Raw genomic sequence first — 7486 nt, forward strand, 5'->3', positions numbered from 1 at the left:
ATGGTTTGCATTGTATCTGCATGACCTAGATACCCATCCATTCCTATTCTTTAACAAGGGTAAATATACTGTTGTAGTTGAGCAATGAGAGGCTAGACCAGGGCATGGATGCAACAAGACTTTATTGAAACAATAAAGGACTGAACGTGTTAGCCCCTGCCTGGAGCAGGCTCACAGCGATCAGCGGCTGGCCGGACCCTGCAGCTGGCTTTTATAGCCGGCCGTCGAGGAGGCCAGCCAATGAGGGGCAGCAAACGCCCCGCAGCATGAACGGACCTGGGTGGGGACTTTGGCAAGTTCCAGGGACATAACACCCCTTCCCCCAGATGCGAACACGCATAGTCATTTAAATAAGCGGGCGGTCTGTGCTGGCGCCGAGCGGCGTCGTAACTCAGTGAGTTACCAAGTGTCTCAGAGTTCAAGGAACCCGGTGGGGTTGGTGATGGGGTGCAGCCTCGCTCTGAGGTTTGCGCAGGTACCGGTGCAGTGCTTCTGATCGGTGATGTCGTGGCCCCGTCTGCTGGTTCAGTGGCGGACCCATCGGGCAGTCCCGGTCTACTGCCTGCTCCCTTGGTCCGGGGTGGTGGTGGCGAAGAGATTCTGGCATGGTCTTGATGAGAGTTTGGTGTGGCACCTGGGGTCGACCTGAGCCCACGATCCGGCACTGGCGAAGGTACCCTGTTGCTTCCTTAGCTGGTCCAGGTGTCTTCTCCAGATGCGGCCGTCTTCCAGCTGGACTCGGTACGACCTGGGACCGGTGATGGCTACTATCACTCCTGGCATCCACAGTGGGTCTACGGCATAGTTTCTTGCAAAGACATGTTCCTGCAAGACAAAATCTCGGACCCCCATCATTGAAGCGAGAGGGGTGTCAGGGCAATAGTGAGGGTGGAGCCTATCCAACACAGTTCTTAGGCGTCTACCCATCAGAAGTTCAGCAGGGGATTTGTTGGTGACCATGCAAGGGGTTGAGTGTTGGCTTAGCAAGAAGCGGGAGAGTCTGTGATGCCAATCTTCTTTGCTGAATCTGGCTAATGCTTCTTTTGTGGATCTAACGGCTCTCTCTGCCAGTCCGTTGCTGGCAGGATGGAAGGGGCCGTGAAGATGTGTCGGATGCCAAGATTTGTGGCAAAACGGCTAAATTCTGTTGAGGCAAACTGGGGGCCATTATCCCGAAACTATGGTATCTGGTAGCCCGTGTGTTACGAATAGGCGGGTCAGAGCCTTGGTAACTGCTTGCGTGGTGGTCATGGATAGTTGGGCCACATCGATCCATTTAGAGTATGAATCTCGACCACCAAGAAGGTTTTGCCGTGTATTGGACCGCTAAGTCAATGTGTAGCCTTGACCAAGGCGCGTTGGCGCTCTCCCACTTTGTGGGGGTGGTGACTGGAGGATGGTCTGGATTCCTGACAGGGTTGGCATGAGCTTACCCACTTGATGATGTCGTCATCCAAGCCAGGCCACCAGACGTAGCTCCGAGCCAACGCCTTCATCCGGACGATGCCCGGTGGCCTCGTGTAGTGCCTCTAAGACTGGTGCAGTGAGGCCGAATGACAACCGGTGCCCCACAACAGGCAGCCCTGTATGCTAGACAGTTCCTGTTGACGGGTCTTAAAGGTGAATTCGCCGCGAGGTTAGAGCCCGGCCACCCGCTCCTCACCCAGTCCAGTACCTGGGCGATGGTTTTGTCCATCTTGGATTTGGTGGCGATGTCAAGGGCGGTGACAGGAAGGTCGAGCTCGGTGACATCGAAGATGGCATGGACCGGGCCGGGTCTTCAGCTGGAGCTGGCAGGGGCAGCGGCTGAGGGCGTCTGCGTGGCTTAATGTTTTTCCTGGGCGGTGGATGAGCTTGTACGAATAAGCCGCCAGGAACAAGGTCCACCTCGTCATTCTGGGAGACAACACTTGGGGAGTCTGCTTGTCTCCAGAAAGAAGACCCAGGAGAGGCTTGTGGTCCGTGATTAGCCTCAAAGTTGTGGCCAAACAGGAATTCATGAAATTTCTTAATCAAGGCCACTGCGGCTAAAGCCTCCTTGTCGATTTGACTATAGTTACGCTCTGTCGCTGAGAGCGTTCTGGAAAAAGAAAGCGATTGGTGCCTCGGAGCCGTTGGGTAGTCTATGGCTTAATACGGCGCCAATCCCAAAGGGGATGCATCCATGCGGCTAGTACCAATGGGAGATGTGGGTCAAATTGAATAAGGACGCGTCTGATGTGAGCAGTGATTTGACTGCGCGAAGCAGTGTCTTCCTTGTGTCCCCAGTGCCAAGGTGATTTTTTATCTAAGAGCCTGTGTAAAGGCTCTGCTACTGATGCTTTGTGAGGTAGAAATGCTGCATAAAGTTCAATAATCCCAAAAGGCTTGTAGCTCGGCTTTAGTGGTTGGCGTGGGTGCCTCATGAATTGCCTTGACCTTGGATTCTAGGGGGTGAATGCCTGAGGCGTCAATTCTATAGCCCAGAAAGTCCACCTGTCTAGTGGCAATGGCACATTTCTCCCTTTTTAATTTGAGGCCATGCTGTCTGAACCTGTCTAACACTGCTCTGACTCTCTGGAAGAGTTGGGGCCTGTCCCTGGCCGAGACCAATATGTCGTCAGTAGGGCACTATGCCAGGAGGCCCTGTAGTATACGCTCCATGAGGGATTGGAAGATGCCCGGGCAACACTTACGCCAAACTGGAGACGCTTGCACCGGAAGGCACCCTGTGGGTCACAATGGTCTGCAGTTCGGCTGTTTGGTTATCAACAGGGAACTGTTGATACGCTTGTGACATGTCCAATTTGGCAAAAATGTTGCCAGGCTCAAAGGTATGCAATAAATGTTGAATGACCGGGACTGGGTATGCGCTAACTTGTAGAAAGCGGTTAATTGTTGTTTTGTAATCTGAACAAATTCTCAGGCTGCCATCCTTTTTAAGGGGTGTGACAATTGGCGCTCTCCATTTGGCGAAGTCTGTCAGCTCAATGACCCCTTGCTTTAATAATTTATCAAGCTCTGCGTCCAGTTTAGGCCGAATGGAATGGGACTCTACGGTTTCAGCCGGACTGGAACCGCTTGGGGGTCAACTGCAAATGAGATGGGGTACCATTATAACACCCTAACTCATCGCTGAATACGTCTGAGTAGTCAGTGAATAAGGAGTCAGTGTCAGAAGCTGAGACAGCATGGACTCCTGTTAACCCTAGGCCGAGGTAGGGGAACCAATCTAAGCCCCAGAAGACTAGGGAGGTTTGCTAACTACCACTAGAGGCAGGTGGCCTTTGAAAGCTTTAAAATTAACAAGGAACTTGCCTTTGCCAAGTACTGGAATGTCCTTTCCCTGATAATCCCTCAAGGTGATCTGGCACTTCTGGAGCTGGTTTCTGGATAGTCTGGGCTGGATTTTCTTAAGGGTGCTCCAAGAGATGATTGAGAGCGCTGACCCCATGTCAACCTCCATACGACAATGTTTACCTTCTAATAAAATGGAGAGTGTTATTTTACTAATAGAGTGACAGGTGTGGTTAGCATGGTAGCAAGTGTGACAATTTAGTACTTGCCTTTGGGGCCCAGAATGGGAAAAGGAAGGAACCCTTTGTGCTGAGTTGTGCGCGGCCTGGCAGACTCTGGCGATGTGGCCTTTTTTGTGGCAATTGTTACAGATGGCACCCTTGAATTTGCACGAAGCTCTCGAGTGAGGTCCGCCACAGGATAGGCACAGGATGATGTGTTTGGGTGCGCTGTTGGTTTCTTGCCTGGCTCCTGCCTGTGGTTGTTTGGCATGGGTGAGGCGGTGGATGTCTGTTTGATCATTGGGATCATCTTCGTTGACTACCTCTTCTGAATGAACGGTGGCGCAGCTTTGTTTGGGAGCGGGACCTTGAATTTTGGTGGCTGACTGGGTTGCCAGTTCTGCTGCCAAGGCTTCCTCGACGGCCTGGGAGAGGTTGAGGTCCTTCCTGGCGAGTAGTCGCCTTTGGAGGTGAAGGTCTTTGACCCTGCAGATGAGCTGGTCGAGGAGCATGTCATCTAGATAGTTCCCCAACCCGCAGTGGAGAGCTGCAGTCCTCAAGGCGCCATATTGGTTGACGGTTTCTTTTTCCGCTTGCTTCCTCATCCGGAAGGTGAAACGCCTCACGATTTGTGATGGTCTGGGGAGTAATGATTGGTGAGAATCTCCAGCAATTCTGCCCAGGGACATTCTTTAACTCACGTGGAGCAATGAGTGCTGTGGCGGTATCAAAAACGATGGCTCCGCAATAACTGAGGAAGAATGACTTTTTTCTGTGCTCCCCAGCATCAGCCAGACCAATAGCATCGATGTAGTGGTTAAAACGATTCTTGTATGACTCCCACTTTTCTTCATCCGGCTTGAACGGTGGGAAGGCTGGGTTGGAGTTCATGATGAGGACTTCTGCAAGTTATGCTGTTGTGAAATCTCTCTGGGACAACAAAATGGCACTTTGTGCTCTTGTCAGGCTAGTGACTACAGCTCTGGAGAGGCTCCACAGAACCTCTCTGCTCTCTCTCTGGGCTAACAATTGTGGCTAGGCTGCAACGGCTGTTGGCAGCGTTTTGAATTTCAAGGCCCTGGAGAGCGTAGGGCGGTAATGGCTAGCCGCCTCTGATAGCGCTTCAAATTTCGCGCCTGCGTAGCTGCCAGTGACTTCGGAATAACAGCACCGCGCTGTATTCGGGCAAGAAATCCAAACGACAGCCGCTTGAATTTCGCGCTCTTTGTGTTGAGCGGCTGCGGCTCGCAGCGCTTCACTTTCCCCTGTAGCTTGCTAACCAAGCGGCTACAGACGCTTATTACTTTCGCTCTTGCTGACCGAGCTCTCCGGCGGCGCGGCTGCGGCTCAGCGGTTTTAGTGATTTCAGCTGTTGCGGATTGCCTCTGGTAGCCATCCCATCCTCGTCGCCAGTGTTGTAGTTGAGCAATGAGAGGCTAGACCAGGGCATGGATGCAACAAGACTTTATTGAAACAATAAAGGACTGAACGTGTTAGCCCTGCCTGGAGAAGGCTCACAGCGATCAGCGGCTGGCCGGACCCTGCAGCTGGCTTTTATAGCCGGCCGTCGAGGGAGGCCAGCCAATGAGGGGCAGCAAACGCCCCCGCAGCATGAACGGACCTGGGTGGGGACTTTGGCAAGTTCCAGGGACATAACATATACTATTTATAAAGAATGACAAGCGCTTAACTCTTCCATAGAGCAAACATGGGGTATGAGAAAAAAAGACTGTAGATTAACATCAAACAGATAATTTGTGTGATGAAGTTCTCAGATTCATTCCTTACATCTGCTTGCAGGCCAAGGAATGACCAATAGCTTTGAATATCACCACTTGAAAGTATAGAAGATACTGTGTGCAGAATACCATATCTGGGCTGTAAACATCTGGATGTCCCCCTATATTACAGCAAAGAATTTCAGGGTCGTTGTTATTATTTTGCTGCCATTTAATGGTTATCCAGTCTTTTGTAGCCCGGATATGGTATGTCTACAGGTGCTTTCTTTTTATGATTCTGCTATTAACTCAGCATGTAAAATAACATTCTTCCAGTAAATGCACCCACCTGGTATATTATCAGTTCATATTTCACAATCACAAGATAATTCAGTATTGATTTCAGTAATCTGCCATTAAACAGCTGGAATAAACAAGCAGCCAAACACTGCAGAACTGCAAATGCTGTAGTTTTATGCTAAACATAGGTGTGTTGCAAGCTGGCCTGGGAATAAATGAGGGAGGGAGGGGGGGAGAGAGAGAGAGAGAGAGAGAGACTCTATCAGGATAGCCTAGATTGTAGTTGAGAAAAATAGAAAATAAAACATTCCAGAAGAAAATGGAAACAATTTCTATATTTCTGCCAAGAAAATAACATGGATTATGAAGTGTCTATGAATTCACCAGAAGTCAAGGTTGACTTTCAGCAGGTTTTAAAAATTGATTTGCCCTTTGGCTAGGAAGTATGTACAAGGCTTTATTAACTAGGGATATAGGATCTACAGCCTTGCAAAAACTACCCAGGAGATCCTAGTGCAGATTACCGATCCTAATAGACTTGCTGATCTGGCAATATAAAATGTATCCAATTCTTAATATGAGTATAAAATATCCACTTTAAACAGAACTTAACAAACATGGCTTAGCTAAAACTGTACCAAATTTGAGTACCTAAATGAAAACAAAACAAAGACAAATCAAACAGATCTGGTTCTCCATGGGAAGTCCTGTCAGCAAATATGTGTCACTTCAGTCCGATGACAGAACAGGACGGAGTTAAAAGCCTTGCCTGGCAAATCTGCTTATTCTTCTGGGAGGTGCCGTTAGGACGAGTTTTTGCCCTTCTGGACTTAAGGCAGCATGAGTATATTTGGACAAGTGGTGTGGGAGATGAAAGCAGTGCTCAGGTTTTCTCTTGCCTGAGGCTGTGCTTACCATGATTCCCGCCTTCCGCAGGACTCGGTGTTTTCTGATATTCCTTGCAGCTGTCCTGTGCGATGTCGCTGGGCTGGTCCTCCTCATCCTTGGGGTCTGTCGCTTTCTGACCTCCTGGGATTTCTTTGTTTATACTGGAGTGCTGCTCTTGGCTTTCAGCCTGTTGTTCTGGGTTTTTGGGTATACGTTCAACATGGAGGTCCCTTTCAGGGAACTAGGGATTCGATCAGTTGATAACTAAAGGATTATGCAGAAGCAAACATCTCCACCCAGCTAGAAAACAGCCTCAGTTGCCTTGATGAGCCCACTGGAAGCTTTTTTTCTTTTTTTTTCTGGATGGCGGAAGAGAACTTTGCTCCTGGGTCTTCTCCACACCCTACTCTAGAGGTTTAACTAAGAAACTCATCAGCACCTAGCAAGATTTCTGCCCTGAATACAGCCTGTTGAACTGAAGGACTGAGACCACCTTGTCCTGCATAAGAATGCTCTTTGGCATGGCTGAATTCACACATCACACCAAGCCAACAACATGGTATGTTCTCATTCTGGGTTAAAACACTGTATGAATCCAATCATCGTATTTGTAAGCAAATCTATGAATGATGTGCTCGCCACATGTTTTAATTGTTTGCATCAGCTCCTTTCATTGTATCCAGCATCTGCATTTAGGTTTTCAAATGATGGCTTAATACTCAGATCAATTGTGTATGTAGCTGTTACTTACAGTGCAGACCTGAATTGGGAAACAGACACAGAGGTAGTAGTCCTAGAGATAGAGACCAAGATAGACAGATGGTCCAGGCTTTAGTTTGATATGGAATAAAGAAAAATAACAATATAGATGCATATATCATCCAGTCTTCAGTTTGATATGTCTGCCAGATATGCTGTCTCCATGCTTTCATAAAGAAAAGGACAAAAAATATTTCTTGGGATAGAGCTGCAATTTCCATGTCAGCAGCTTAATAGAAACTTAATAGCATCCTCTGAGTTTATTTGATTCATGAAATGAATCTTCAAGCATCTATGGGGCATGCAGCCTTATTTGTGACAGTT

This window comes from Pseudonaja textilis, chromosome 2 (assembly GCF_049901715.1).
Source record: "Pseudonaja textilis isolate UNSWEBS1 chromosome 2, rPseTex1.2, whole genome shotgun sequence".
Taxonomy (NCBI): domain Eukaryota; kingdom Metazoa; phylum Chordata; class Lepidosauria; order Squamata; family Elapidae; genus Pseudonaja; species Pseudonaja textilis.